Source organism: Megalobrama amblycephala, linkage group LG4 (assembly GCF_018812025.1).
Source record: "Megalobrama amblycephala isolate DHTTF-2021 linkage group LG4, ASM1881202v1, whole genome shotgun sequence".
NCBI lineage: Eukaryota > Metazoa > Chordata > Actinopteri > Cypriniformes > Xenocyprididae > Megalobrama > Megalobrama amblycephala.
In genome coordinates this window covers 26,325,267-26,341,135 of record NC_063047.1, presented here as the reverse complement: position 1 = coordinate 26,341,135, position 15,869 = coordinate 26,325,267, and the positions used below count along the sequence as shown (strand labels likewise).

At 38.0% G+C, this 15,869-nt stretch overlaps 1 protein-coding gene across 1 annotated transcript in view; it reads left to right on the top strand.

Moving 5' to 3' along the window:
- The window catches only part of fam222aa (family with sequence similarity 222 member Aa), a 99,777-nt gene that overhangs the window by 7,278 nt on the left and 76,630 nt on the right, over nt 1-15,869 (top strand). The window contains exon 2 of the mRNA XM_048188627.1: nt 8,264-8,345. The gene's annotated coding sequence lies outside the window, so the exon portion shown is untranslated. The remainder of the gene's footprint in view (nt 1-8,263; nt 8,346-15,869) is intronic.

Sequence of the window (15,869 nt, the reverse complement as noted above, 5' to 3'; positions counted from 1 at the left end):
CAACATGCATCTAATGCATATTGCACTAGTAGATGACTTTTGTTTTTATTTTATTTTATTCTTTGTCTTGAGACTTTTGAAAACATAAGACAATCTTTTTATTTTCTGGATAATGGATAATGTCTAATGGATAACAATTTTATTTTTTATTTTACTTTTATTTATTATACTTTTTTTTTTTTTTTTTTTTTTTTGGAAGTTTTTCCCCCACACCAATCTATTTTTTGTTTTATCTTCAGACTCTCACCTGCCAAAATAGGCAGTTTGTAGCTTGAATAATCTGCAAAGTGGGCCAGATATGAAGGGCACAACATGAATGGTAGCTCTAATGCTTCAAAACTGCTGACTTACAGTAACTATATCCAATATAAGCTACATTGTTCAAACAATGTGCATAACTGGAATTTTGAGCTGTGTTCATTTAAATTCTTTTTGTTGGAGACAACGAGCTGTCCTTTGCAAATTAAGTTATAGTTCTAGGAATCATTAAATCTGCTATCGGCTACTGACTTGTGTGGGCTCTTTTTTGATGTAGTGATTTGGTCTTACTGAACTGTTCCTAATGAGAACTCCATTTTATCTGATATGAAAAAAGGACAGGCACCGCAGTTAGGTCTTTGGTGTTTTAATGTTTTTTTTTTGTTTTTTTTATAAACTACTGTACAAGCACCTCAGTTACCCACCAGAAAAGTCACACTCCCTTTAGAAAGAAGACCAAAAGTTTCAAAAACCAGTTTGTTTAATTCTGTCATCTTTCTTTAGGCAAAGTGAAAAAGTAACAAAAAGACAGGCACTGACAAAATCGTCTAGACATGAAGCATAAAAAAAAGAATGACAATATATCTGGAACAATGCTAACCATCCCCACCAATCTGCCCATGACCCTTCTCTGCTTTGAGAGTATATGACCATGAGGTCAGATTTATGAAAGCACTTAATGGACTTCCAGATGGGAGGAGAATGTCCATATAAACCCGCAAATCACAGCGCTAAGGATATATCAGTCAGTTCCCACCACCTTCACTCAACGCACATCGTCACCTGATCTCCATGCTCCGCCCACTCGTTCACAATCACCAGAGTACTGATCAGAGACACCTGCACCTCATCACATCAGCACTATATGAACACTCAATTCCCTCACCTTTGTGTCTGGGCTTGTTCATACATACCTGGACTCCTTACCTCTTCCGATGTCGCTGTGGTTCCACTCCTTCGTCAAGTCTTGTCTTCCAATGCTGTTTCACCTGCCAAAGAGAAAGGACTCAGTTATTGTTCAGCTAAGTGACTCTATGTGCTCATTTTTGCAAACCACTCAGCTGTGTTGTTCCTGTGTTCGTGCCTTTGAATAAACTACGTATTGAATACTTACCCTCTTGTTCCTGTCTGTTGTCTGACACCAGCATTCCTTCTCCATCCCATCTCAAACTTTAATAATTTCATAATTTGTTGAGTCCCATGCTCAAGTGCCCTTTTTGCGGATACAAGGCCCAATCTGAAACAGCAAACACATTGTGACATGTCAACAAAACAACTTGAAGAAAATTTACCATGGTAATACAATGTTTTTGGACATGAACAATAATAGTACTATGATATTATTTGAGGTACCTTAGATTATCATGTAAATATTATGGTAGATAACTATAGTAGACTAATTAGTGTTAGAGACCGAGCATCCGTTCTTATCAGAACCGATTTCGATTTTTGAATGATCTTCGGTTCTGTTAATGGCTCTCACACATGCATTGTTCTGCAGATGTGCACAGAATGGACTCTTTTCATGACTGTGATGATGCGTTACCAGTTATTAACAGTGTAGGGGGTAACGCGTTACAAGTAACTTGAGTTACGTAATCAGATTACTTTTCCAATTAACTAGTAAAGTAATGCATTTAAAATTTGCAACAAAATATCTGAGTTACTTTTTCAAATAAGTAACACAGTTACTTGTTTTCCCATTTATTGACTGACACCTCTGTTGACCCAGTGTTGAAAAAAATTGTAAGTGCAGAGGCGTTGTGTGTTATCATGATAGTTATTAGTTCTGGACTAAATGTGAGCATGCATTTACTAATCACACTTGTGCAAAAAAAAAAAAGATTCAGTGTTTACTATCACTTTATTGACCAGTGTACAGTAGTTAACATTTGAAGTGGATCAAAACCTTTCATCAAAGTTCTAAAACCTTCTTCTTGGGACAACTTTGACTAACTTTTTTGATCCACTTCAAATGTTGACTACTGTACCTTTGATGATTCAGTTAAAGGGTTAGTTCACCCAAAAATGAAAATTCTCTCATTAATTACTAGGGGTGTGACGAGATCTCGTGTCACGAGATCTCACGAGACTAATATGTGACGAGATTTCTCGTCGAGGCGAAAAGTAGTCTCGTGATGTTGCCAATGGCAACTTGCCATGACAGAGTGTTAGGATGATTAGGAAAGAATATGCCACCGCTATGTTTACATTATGCCTCTCCTGTCGTTTTGCTTTGTATTTAAATTAAAAAAAACATTTAATTCAGGTGGATAACGGTTGCCGCCGCTCCATATTTACCGAGTTACGCGCGATCGCTGAAAGTGAAAGTAAACGCGAGCGCGCATTCAAACGCGATTTCAATACCCCGCATTTTGAAAGCGGCTCCCTGATGAATACAGATATCTCTCAATATGAAAGCTATTTTAGGCTGGGCGGTGTAGTTGTAACCATCTCTCAACTCTGTATCAAAGAAAAATTTGGTCTTATTTGCACTTTGAATATAGAGAGAGTGTGATTATGGTTGCACTTAATGTAAAGTGTTACCATAAAAATGAATAACAGTTTCTCTTAATCTTATTAAGCACAAACAATAAGGTTTCATTTATTAACATTAGTTAATGCACTGTGAACTATCATGAACTAACAATGAATGACTATTTTTATTAACATAAACAACATAAACAAAGATTAATAAATGCTGTAGCATATATATTGCTCATTGTTGATGTTGGTTAATACATTAATGTTAATAAATGAAACCTTATTGTAAAGTGTTGCCATTTTTATTTATACTGTTTTTATTTCTATGATCAGTTTGTGGAAAGGAGTTCAGTTAGGAGGTCAAAAGTTGTAGAAGCTCATAAATCATGTACAGTAAGGTCTGAAGAGACTGAAATCATACAGGAGGGAAGTCAGTCAGTTGAGTTTGTGGCAAAACCTTTTACAGTGCTTGAGTATTGTTGTCTTTTACTGCATATGATAATTCATACTCAGAAAGTAGAACTGAAATGACATTCATTACAAGATGATTAGTTAAAACATTTCAAATACACCTGCAGAATATTTTTTTCTAGTCGTGTATTTCGCCATTGAGGATTTCTTAAAAATAGTGTGTAAAAATCTTGTCTCATCTCGTCTCGTGAACTCAATCTCGAGTCTCGTCTCGTTTCGTGAGATACCCGTCTCGTCACACCCCTATTAATTACTCATCCTCATGTCGTTCCACACCCGTAAGACCTTCATTCATCTTCGGAACACAAAGTAAGATATTTTTGATAAAATCCGATGGCTTAGTGAGGCCTCCATTGCCAGCAAGATAATTAACACTTTCAGATGCCCAGAAAGCTACTAAAGACATATTTAAAACAGTTCCTGTGACTACAGTGGTTCAACCTTAATGTTATGAAGAGACAAGAATACTTTTTGTGCGTCAAAAAAAAAACAAAATAACGATTTTATTCAACAATATCTAGTAATGGGCGATTTCAAAACACTGCGTCATGAAGCGTGTATCAGACTGCCAAAGTCACGCCCCCCAGTGGTGAACCACTTATGCCACTTAACCACAACGAAACACTTATGACATAACGAAGCCTCGTTTACTGAAATCACGTGACTTTGGAAGTTTGTTACATGCTCCAAACCACTGATTCGAAACAAAAGATTCGTAAAGCTTCGAAGCTTCCTGAAGTAAGTGTTAAAAAAAAAATTCTCCTGCGTCCTGTTCTTCCATTATCCAGAATGGCAGCACACTACTGTGTGCTATACTGTACATGCATGAATGTGCATTTCCTTCAGCCTGAAGCTTATTATTTCAATTTTGGTGTGAAAGGGTCTTTACATTTTCCCCAAAAATATAATTTGTTTATTATTAAAAAAAAACCAAGCCCAACCCAGGTGAAAAAAGTAATGTAACGCATTACTTTTCTTAAAACGTAATTAAGTAATGCAATTAGTTATTTTTTAAAGGAGTAACACAATATTGTAATGCATTACTTTTCAAAGTAACTTTAATTTTTATCAACATTGCAAATCTAGTCAAGTTTTTAATATTTTCATTTAAATGAATACACATTTATAATGCTATAATTGTTATATCACTTTGGCAGTAAATGACAGGGTTAAGTGCAATGTTAAAAGCCCTATTCAAGATTATGTCAAAGTTCCATGGTCTTACCATCTGATAGCATCATTGTTCCATAGTTCCATAGCCATGTTTTTAAAGGCACACTGTACTTCTCTTATAATCAATGGTAGCTTTGATGATTTTACACAGAATTTTCACAGCAGCGCTAATAAACCAGATTCTGTATATGAGCAGTGTGTTTTTTACTCTTGTTGTGGTTTCTGCAGGGCACAGCGGTGATGTTTCAACACTAATGGCATAAACACAAATAACCGCATGACATATAGCCATCTGAAAACCCTTCGGCAATGTGTGTATGTGTGCACATATGAGAGCACGTAACAAGCTCGGCCTACGGTGTACGGAAAGCTTCTCAGCAGAAATGTAGCAACAGTGGTGATTTATCTTACGCTAACCCCACAGAGTGGCACACAATACCACCACTGTCTACATGCTGGGTTTAATAATATGGGTGAAATACATCAATTCCCCATAGGCAGCCTGAATGTACTGCATGTGGAAAAAACAATGTAAGCATGCAAATTTTTGTAGCGTATTTACAGGGATACAGACACAATAAGGAAATGTAATTTGGAGATTATGCAAAGATGCACATTCCTCATTAGCCTTGGCAATAGTTTAACTGTGACCAATTTGTTTGTTTAGTAACTTTCTATGACTTACTCTGAGTGTTTGCTGCTGCTGGAGCTTTTCCATCACGGTCGTCTGTGTGACAGTCTCGCTTGCGTCAGTAGACTGTCTGCGTCTCATATTTCAGACAGTTTTCTCATTAAAAAGGCTGAATGTGCACGAAAGGGCTGAAGGAAGACAAAGCGCTAAACTCTGAGTGTTGTTTAAAGGCAGTTTAAGGTGCTCTTCCTCCACACTGTGTGCGCTGTCTGTCAGAAACCTGGAGCATCTCAGTTTGACACAGCCTGAGAAAGCATGACGGTTGTGCTATTGCACACACATCGTCTCCATCCTTCAGTCATTTATTTTTTTCCACACTCTCCATACATATACCCATATTTTTCACAAATCTTGCTCTAGCCTCCATTTAGTATAGAGAGAGAGAGAGCTATTTATCCATTTTACACCTCTCTGAATTTTCACTCTGCGTCTCTACTCTATAAAATAATAGTTCCAACCCACACAAAAACATCACTGAACCCTGTTTGCCTGCATTTATTACGCTCCCCTCACCTGCCTGTGAATGGAACAGCGGAAATGCACTGAAGCTGAAAGTTTTATATGATGCACTCGTCTCGATCTGATTTCACAGGTTAATTACATTGTTTTGTTGGTATGTTTTATGTTTATTCAGACAAACAAATAATGCTCATCATCTCTCAGATAATTAAATGGACCTCAACTAAACGAACACCCCCCCCTCCCTTTCTAATAAAAAGGGCTCATCTCCACAACGTTCAAGTGTTCTTCACTTTGACAAGTGTCATTTAAAAACCGTTGTTGTTATGGCAACCACAGACTCATTACAGTTAATTCACTAATTGCTAACTGGAGCTCTGATTGTTCAAAATTACCTCAGGGACGTGGTTAACCCTTCACTTGGTATGCAGATCAGGCGGCCTGTTAGTCGCTACTGCTCATAAAGGCCTCTAATTTAGCACAATGCTCTTTAAATTCGCTTCCTCCCCCTCCTCCTTTTCCCCCCGCCCGTTCTCCGCTGGTCCCCTTGCATCCCAAAGCCCCATCAAGCAGTTTGTAATCAAGAGGCTGGTTGCCATGGTGATTAATCGTCGCCTTTTCTGTCAGCAGTTTTTAGAGAGATGGGGCTTGATGTTTGTTTGTTAATGGGCCGGTAAACAATGGGGCTGGAGTCTTTTTTTTAATCGCCTTCATGGATTTTCCCTCGAAAGGCTCCATCGCTGAGTCTAAATCCTTATTGTATTTGAGCAAAGAGGGTGATGGACAAATTTGTTTTTCTGAATAAATGACCTAGAGAGTATGGAAACAATTGTATTTCCAGTCATTTTTTTGACATAATGTAATGTAAAGTACATTATTTTGCAATATAATATTATTTCAGTTTTTCACTTTTACTATTTTCAGTATTAAAATAAATTCACATTTAAAGGGTTAGTTCACCCAAAAAATGAAAATAATGTCATTTATTACTCACCCTCATGCCGATCCACACCCGTAAGACCTTCGTTAATCTTGGGTACACAAATTAAGATATTTTAGTTGAAATCCGATGGCTCCGTGAGGCCTGCATAGGGAGCAATGACACTTCCTCTCTCAAGATCCATAAAGGTACTAAAAACATATTTAAATCGGTTCATGTGAGTACAGTGGTTCAATATTAATATTATAAAGCGACGAGAATATTTTTGGTGCGCCAAAAAAACTAAATAACGACTTATTTAGTGATGGCCGATTTCAAAACACTGCTTCAGGAAGCTTCGGAGCACAAATGAATCAGTGTGTCGAATCATGATTCAGATCACGTGTCAAACTGCCAACGGCTGAAATGACGTGACTTTAAACAGCAGATTCGATACACTGATTCATTTATGATCCGATGCTTCCTGAAGCAGTGTTTTGAAATCGGCCATCACTTTATAAGTCGTTATTTTGTTTTTTTGGAGCACCAAAAATATTCTTGTTGCTTTATAATATTAATATTGAGCCACTGTACTCACATAAGTTTTTAGTACCTTTATGGATCTTGAGAGAGGAAATGTCATTGCTCCCTATGAAGGCCTCACGGAGCCATCGGATTTCAACTAAAATATCTTAATATATATAAATATATAAAATATCTTATCTTAACATGCTCAAGACAGTGAAGATGACTGTGGACTTCAGGAGAAACCCCCCTGCTCTTTCCCCACTCACCATCATGAACAGCACTGTGGCAGCAGTGGAGTCATTCAGGTTCCTGGGCACCACCATCTCCCAGGACCTGAAGTGGGACAACCACATCGAGTCCATTGTGAAAAAGGCCCAGCAGAGGTTGTACTTCCTTCGCCAGCTGAGGAAGTTCAACCTACCACAGGAGCTGCTGAATCCATCCTCTGCACTTCAATTACCGTCTGGTTCAGCTCAGCTACCAAATCTGACCTCAGAAGACTACAGAGGGTAGTCCGGTCTGCTGAGCGAATCATTGGCACAACCCTCCCCCCTCTCCAAGAACTGTACTTATCCAGAGTGAGAAAAAGGGCAAAGAAGATCACTCTGGACCCCTCACATCCAGCACACTCCCTCTTTGAACTGTTGCCATCTGGTCGACGCTACAGAGCCCTGAGCACCAGAACGACCAGACACAGGAACAGTTTCTTCCCTCAAGCTATCCATCTCATGAACACTTGACAAACACGGAACACACAACACTATTACACTTTATTTACTTAAAACACTTATTTATATCTCTATTTGCACACATAATTGTACATACAATTGTCTATAATATATATTGTCTTTTGCTTTTTTTGCACTTTGTCTATCTTGTAAATTTGTATATTATTATTTTATTCTTTTTATTATGTGTCTTGTCTTGTCGCTGTTACTCTGTTGCACTGTGGAGCTTCTGTCACTAAAACAAATTCCTAGTATGTGTAAACAACATACCTGGCAATAAAGCTCTTTCTGATTCTGATTCTGATTAATTTGTGTTCTGAAGATTAATGAAGGTCTTACTGGTGTGGATCGGTGAGTAATAAATGACAGAATTTTCATTTTTGAGTGAACTAACCCTTTAATTCAATGTTACTTGCCTTTTCTATGTAATTATTGAGTGAAAATTGTTTCAAAGTAAATCCTACTCCAATTCTTTTAGTGTACATTTCATCTACATTTTCTTTACTGAAAATATTGAATTTTAATTTGTTTAAACATGTTTTATGTACACAGGCATTCAAGAATGATGTGAAGAACAGGAGGAACAAGATTGGAAAATTTACATATTTGAACATAATCTGCATAAGCACCACAGGTCAGATCACATGATTTTACCAGTAGGCCATGGCTCTTACACTGAAAGTGTTGTTTAAATAATTAATACTGATAAAAATATTGGGGCGTTTTTTAAACTGAATTTAAAGGTCCCGTTCTTCGTGGTTTTTTGAAGCTTTGATTGTGTTTATAGTGTGCAATATAACATGTGTTCATGTTTCGCGTGTAAAAAAACAGTATTTTTCACATAATTTACTTATCTGTATACCGCTGTTTCCACTGTCATAAAAACGGGCTGATGACTTCCTTGTTCTATGAAGTCCCTCCTTCAGAAATACGTAACGAGTTCTGATTGTGCCAGCGGTTCCTGTGTTGTGATTCGACAGCAGTTTAGCGCATCTTGCCCGGAAAGGTCACGCCTCTTACCATAACGTGGAGATGCATGCGCTCAGTGTTATCGTAAACATGTCTTTAATTTTACCCTATCAATTTGAGCCGTAATCAGACCCAGTGATTGGACTGCGGGATGAAAATAACAGCGTTTCGACGACATGGCGACAAACACACTCTACAAACGCAACTCTTGCTCTTCTCCGTGGGAGCGCGACAAGACCACGCCCCCTTTTTTGTGTATTCCTGTGGGCGGAGGTTAGTCAAAAAACTGTTTTAGTGACGTCATTAAAGAAGGAAGTAGAGGGATGTAGTCCAAACTGGCCGTTCTTTGTAGGCTATTTCTGTTAAATAAAATATCTCGCTTGGCATTGAACTTTGAGCTTTAAAATTTTACAGATTTTATTTATACTCTAACAACAACATTACACACTAACTAAAGTTGGAAACATGGGATCACGAAGAATGGAACCTTTAATTATTTTAAAGCTCCAGTCCGTAACTTTTTGAGCAAGTACAACTTTTGAGCAAGTTCAAAACTGTCTCCGTACCTTAGCCCGATTCACAACGGTAAGCTTGTAATAATGTTTTATAATTCGGGTGCTATACTGGTGGGTTTCCACAGGAAATTTGAGCATGCAGCCATTCCTCTTTGCATCATTATGTCACGTCTGTTTACATAAAGAATGAGTCCCAGCTAGTAGGCTATATCGTATATGAGGATGCTACAGGCGGCAGATCATTTATAGCCTGCTATTTATAGCAATGCTGATGTTGTTAACATTAACAATTTGAGAACAAAGTATAACAATAATAAAAATTTTCATTATTTTGACGTGATCCAAGCTAAACAATCATTGGATTTAATCACCATTGGCAGTGCGATTTATTGTAATGCTTTTTTTCTCAGTTGGTCTGAACAAAAATGGCAGACATGTTACTTACTTGTTCAGATGACATTTTCCGGTGAAAATTCTTATTTTGGTCATACTTCCAAGATGTAGAATCTGTGATTCCGAACTCCGAAGTACAGTATCCACACTGGTTTGGTGACTGACAGCAAACATTAGATTCATCCGTGCCGATGCGTAAAAATGATAATTCCGCAAATAACTGCAATTTCAGGTTTCAAACAGAGATGGCGACAAAGAGGCAAAACTTACGGACTGCAGCTCTAACCATTTAATTATTAACTTAAAATTATTTAATTTATTATTTTAGCATGAAAATGAATGCTTGTAATCTGATGGATCTAATAATTTGCAGTTTAGGCCAATGAAATGTTAAAATGTTAACAAAACTTGATAAAGTTGAATGGCTGTAACCAATTTTAACCTTTGAAAATGTAAAAACTTTCCATGTAATAGATGTATTTGTACTGATATTTACATTGATTGTACTTCGTATCTGATAAAAAGGAAAATAATCTGTATCACTAGCAGCTAGAAACATCTGCGTTCACATACTTAGAGAGAGGGGTTTTAGTGCAGCTACAAAAACAGACACAGGAACTGATGTCTCAGTCAGGCCACACCCCTTCCACCTTTAGCCACACAGTGACGGTGACCTGCCAACCTGAGCTCTCTTTCTGTTTGTACGTTCAGTCAACGCACAAAGACTTATGTCCGGATGACATCGTGCGTGTGTGTGTGCGTGTGTATGTGAGAGAGAGAGCCCTTTGAAGCACACACTGCTCAAAGGCCAGGAAGGCAATCTGAGAACTTCACAGGCACACAGGATAAAATTGCCTTGAACCCAGAGGTGCAGGGAAAGAGCAATTTGTGTTCCATCTGTTCGGGTACTACCTATTAAGGACATGGGCACTCCATCCCTGAGAGAGAGAGAGAGAGATTCCAAATCCAATTATTTTAGTAAAGTACCACGCTTTTCCTTTTGAGGGACGGAACGTCTATATTTTGTTTTGATGTAGTTGTTTTTTTTTCTTAAAGACCAAGCCTCGGTCATGCTCTAGACAGAAAATCCTCTGACACTCAGGATTATAGTGCACAGGCTGTAAGGTATAGGTCAAGAGTAAACTGTCTGCTCTGTTGGTGTTTGCAACACATGGAACTGGAAGAGAGAAAAATTAAAAAATATGAATATGGGTAGTATGAATGAAATTCGGATGTACTACATCCGCCGTGTTGTTACTGTCACGTGACCTACCAGCGTCAGTTGAGTCGCTTCACTTCCATTCATAAATCCCCTCCTGTGGCCTCATGGGATAGTACAGTGTCCATTGAATGCACACTTCAGAATCTCGGCGGAAGTAGTAGGTCATCTTGGGACTTTTCGCCTTCTGTTTTTCGAATACTATATATTCGGACATACTACTGTTTCTTGCATACTATACAATAGGGAAGTATTCGATTTTGGATGCAGCAAGTCTTTTGCTCTGTTCCAAAATCTAGTTTGCTGTCTACCTAGACAGCATTTTAGATGTGTTCCCGATGTCCAAAATGATAGGCTGCATAATTATGCTACCTTCTAAGATCCCTTTGGCCAAATTCTAAGGCAGCATCATGTGCAATCCTAAATGCTTGTGATGGAGAATTGATCCAATATCAAATGTTTTAATGCAAAAAAATGGATTTTAATCATTTGTTTTGTCTTGTTTTCAGTAAAACATCTAAAAATCCTAAAACAAGATAAATGAATAAATATTAAGACCTGAAATACACTCATATTAAAGGGATAGTTCACTCAAAAATGAAAATTATCCCATGATTTACTGACCCTCAAGCCATCCTAGGTGTATATGACTATCTTCTTTCAGACGAACACAATCAGAGATATTTTTAAAAATATCCTTAGTTCTCCAAGGTTTATAATGGCAGTGAATGGGGGGCCGTGTTTTGAAGAAAGAAATAATCGATACGACTCCAGTGGGTTAATAAAGTTAAAAAAGCGTTGTTTTTGTAAGAAAAATATCCATACTTAAAACTTTATAAATTCAAATAACTAGCTTCCGACGGACGACCGTATGCAGAATGCGCAAATTGATTTGCGGCGGAAGAGTATCCTTTGACCTGACGCACAAAGTAATGACAAACACAGAGGCGCAGAGGAGAGAGCAAAACAAATCACCGGTCACAGATTATAAATCTAGAGCCCTATTCGGACGGGATTAGTTTTACATGGGGAGGTGGGGTAAAGTAATTATTACCAGAGCTTCTCAGTGATTTTAGTCCCATCCGAATGTGCCATCTCAGTAATTATTACGGACAATGTCAGTAAAGATTACGGCGACTGTTACCTTCTGTAAAAAGGTCCGGAAAAATTACCTCAGGTAATACTAATCCCGTTCGAATAGACCCGCTGTAAATATGTACGGTAACATTTTGTAATTTCCTGTTTAAACATAGTTTTCTGTGCGTTTATCAAGTATGGAAGCACTTGAAGAAACATTCAGTTGTGTTGTAGGTGGTGGGACAAGTCTGTTGCAAACCTCAAGTATTTGCCACATACCATTCAGAGCAAAAAGAAGATTGAGCACTTGACAGAGGCACAAAACTAATTTTACCTTTAGCTAAGTGCCTATTACCATCAGAATCCAATCAAAATGTAATTAATAAATTGTTTGACTGGGCCTAACTGTTATATATAGATTATATATTTAGATTATATGTGTTTGCGCACATGGTATCAGGACGCAACGTATAACCACATGACAACAGGGAGGTGACGGCGGTGTGTAAATTGAGTTGCCCCTCCCACTTCTGCTAGTTTTACTGAGATGTCTTATCCCGGGCGAATAGAGTGCCCCAGGGATGATGCGTTTTTGTAGGCCAACCGTGTAGGCCAAAGTTAGCGGTGCACGGGTTCCCTCGGTTGAAAGCCTATGCATTTTTCCCATAGACTTTTGGAAAATCGCAGGAAATAAGCTCTGTGTTTAACAAAGGGTTATGACACTTACACGTTTTGTCTATCAAGATAATCTTTACAAGTTAACACAACATTTATAGATTTTGAAGCCTAAATAAAGTCGTCAGATATAAAAGGCTAACAGTAGGCTATAAACGGACTACAGCACACCATGGTCGCGGATCAACGTCGTCATCATCAAGCTTCCTCAAACTTTATTTAGAAAACAACTTTATTTAAAAACATGCTCGCTGATTATGATCTTCGCTGTTATTAATACTTATCCACTTTTTCATGAGAAATGCTGATGACGTCTAAAGTCCCCGCCAAAGGAAGCAGTCCCTTTTAGCAATTTGTTAGCAACTGCCGATTTTAAGACACAGTAAAAGTTTAAAAAATCACAAGTGGGTTATAACTGGTGTGTTTTATGTCATAGATCAAAACGTGAAAGTATTTAGAGGCTTTGTTAACCACAGATCTTATTTCAGGCGATTTAGCAAAAAACCATTCAAAAAACCCATACACTTGACGGCGTTGGAACCGGAAGTCCTAAAATGCTAACTCGCTTCCGGATTTTGCCTACAAAAATGCGTCATCCCTGAGGTACTCTATTGGCCATTAATATTACAGACGTCCTGTGGTAAAATTACATTATTTCCACCTCCCCATGTAAAACTAATCCCATCCGAATAGGGCTTAAAATGATAATATTTAAAGAGAAATTTCGTATGATTTCAATATTTGTTGCACAGTCCTATTTGTTTGAACCACGAGAGGCGTCTAAGCTTACAATACTCACATCCTGCGTCATACATCGCGTCAGAGGATTACTCATTTGGCGCAAGTTGACTTCCGCATTCTGCGTACGGTCGTCCGCTGGAAGCTAGTTATTTGAATTTATAAAGTTATAAAGTATCTTTCTTACAAATACGCTTCGCTTCGGGAGGCCTTTATTAACCCACTGGAGTTGTATGGATTACTTTTTTTATGGATGGATGCATTTTTGACTTCAAAACGCGGCCCCCATTCACAACCATTATAAACCTTGGAGGACTAAGGATATTTTTAAATATATCTCTGATTGTGTTCGTCTGAAAGAAGATATACACCTAGGATGGCTTGGGGGTGAGTAAATCATGGGATAATTTTCATTTTTGGGTGAACTATCCCTTTAAGGAATAAAAACAAGTCTTAATATATTATGCAATGTTGCTTCTCAAGTAACTTCATGTTTCAAGGATTTTTAGATACTGTATGTTAAATAAAAATACTTGTTAAGAATAGGATTTTGCAATGTGATTATGATTATGAATTTATATTACGAAGATAAAACATTAATAAAAAAATATAATAACTATATATAAAGTATATAATAAAAAGTATCAATAAAAATAGTAAAGTGGCATGTTTTATGCAAATATTTTAGTGTGCTATTTATTTTTAGCCACATATAGAAAACACTATTGCCAATAACTGTCAGTTGTAATTTCCTGTGTGATTTAAATGAGGAACACTTTGTGTGATGCACAAAGTAGGTCGTTCCAGATCGGTCACTTCTGAGGTTACATTTCAGTCAGAATGCTGCCTTGGAAGCAGTAAGATCCTCACTGGGTTTTTGGAACAAAGCTTTTGTGTTATTAAAGATTTCTCTCCGAGACATGAGTGATGTGAATGGATTGGTTCTCTTAACTTTTCACCCTCTGCTGAATTAACATAACACTAGCCAGGAGGGAAGTGTGTTGCCTGGGCAACGAATTGCCACCATTTGCAGTGGGATCAGAGTTGCAAACTGCAAAGGGTAAAACCTTTAGCATCGGGTAAAAGACAGGCCCAGACGGTCTTACGCTTGTCAGAGCCTCCAGAGAGAAGGGAAATAGAGTGGTGGAATTGTTTTGGCAGTTGATTACATGCCCTTAAAAAATGGAGAGATTAAAACGCTGCATAAAGTCACCCAAAGGTAATCTCATTTTATCTGATGTGACTGCTGAGTTCTGCCTCTTTTCTCAGTAGGAAGTCTCAAAGGATTGGTGATGGAAACAGAAAAGGCCTGAAATCCTGCAAGTCTTACATTTCTTCTGAGCGAGCCTAGTCTCGGACTGCAAGAGATTCGCTGCTAATCAGCCGGGCCTGTTCTCGGCGGGGAACAGTCACTGATGAGAGCCACTGCAGATTAAAATGACGCATGATTGTAGATTGCGAGACTTTCAAAGTGTCTGACATTATAGCTCGGCTGCACGATGATTCCCCACACCCAGCAGTTTAGAGGCAGCCAGACAGGAAGTGCTGTTTTTGGCTGCCGCTCCCGTCCAATCTCGGTCACATGGTGACAGTTACATTCCTCACCTTCGTTCAGAGGTGTGTGAGTTCTCAGCAAGAACCCAATTAAAGCATGTTGGGGGAAGGATTCCTTGACCCGGCCCAGCATTAGTGAATGACAATAGCTGCATTGAGAGGGACGCGTCTCCTGACAAACTGATTTCCAGGTGCTAAACAGCCTGCAACACCTAAACGCCTCCTCGAGAAAAGAAGGAGGGGAGGGAGAGAGAGAGAGAGAGAGAGACGGGGGTCTAACTCACGGTCTGAGATATTAAGAGGCAGAGGAAGTGCAGGGATGTGGGTGGACGGACGATTAGCAGCAGCGGTGTTTTGCAAGGAGGGGAGTTGGCCGCTTATCGTGCCAGCTGTGAAACAAATGGTGTTTAAACGCAGTAATACAGTAAGGCTGGAGCAAAAGATGGGGATTTGCACATAAAGACTGACTGACAGATGGAGAGGGAGGAGAGGCAGCCAACCTTTAAGAAAACAGAGGGGAAAGAAAGACGAATTAGATTCAGAGATAGACAGAACCAGGTTCAGGTGCAGAGGATCTTTCAGTGGACACTATACAAAGAGATTTTCAGGGTTCAGGGTCAGAAATCAGCAGGTGCTACTTTGGGAAAATTTGGAAATTTCATTTTGAATTGGTATAGATGAGAGTGGTCAATTTTTTAAATTTATATATATATATATGAGGAATATATATATATATATATATATATATATATATATATATATATATATATATATATACATACAGTCAAACCAAAATTTACCTTGAACACTTCTTTCATTAATACAGTTTATTCACTATAGTTTAAAAAAAAAAAAAAAATGGTAATAAAATATGACAAGATCTCAGAGTTAAACTGTGTCAGAACATTTTTTTACAAAGTTTTCAATTTTACTGGTAGTCCACTGTATTTTTTGTGTATAATATGTCACAGTTCACTTTATTTTGCTATATATATATATATATATATATATATATATA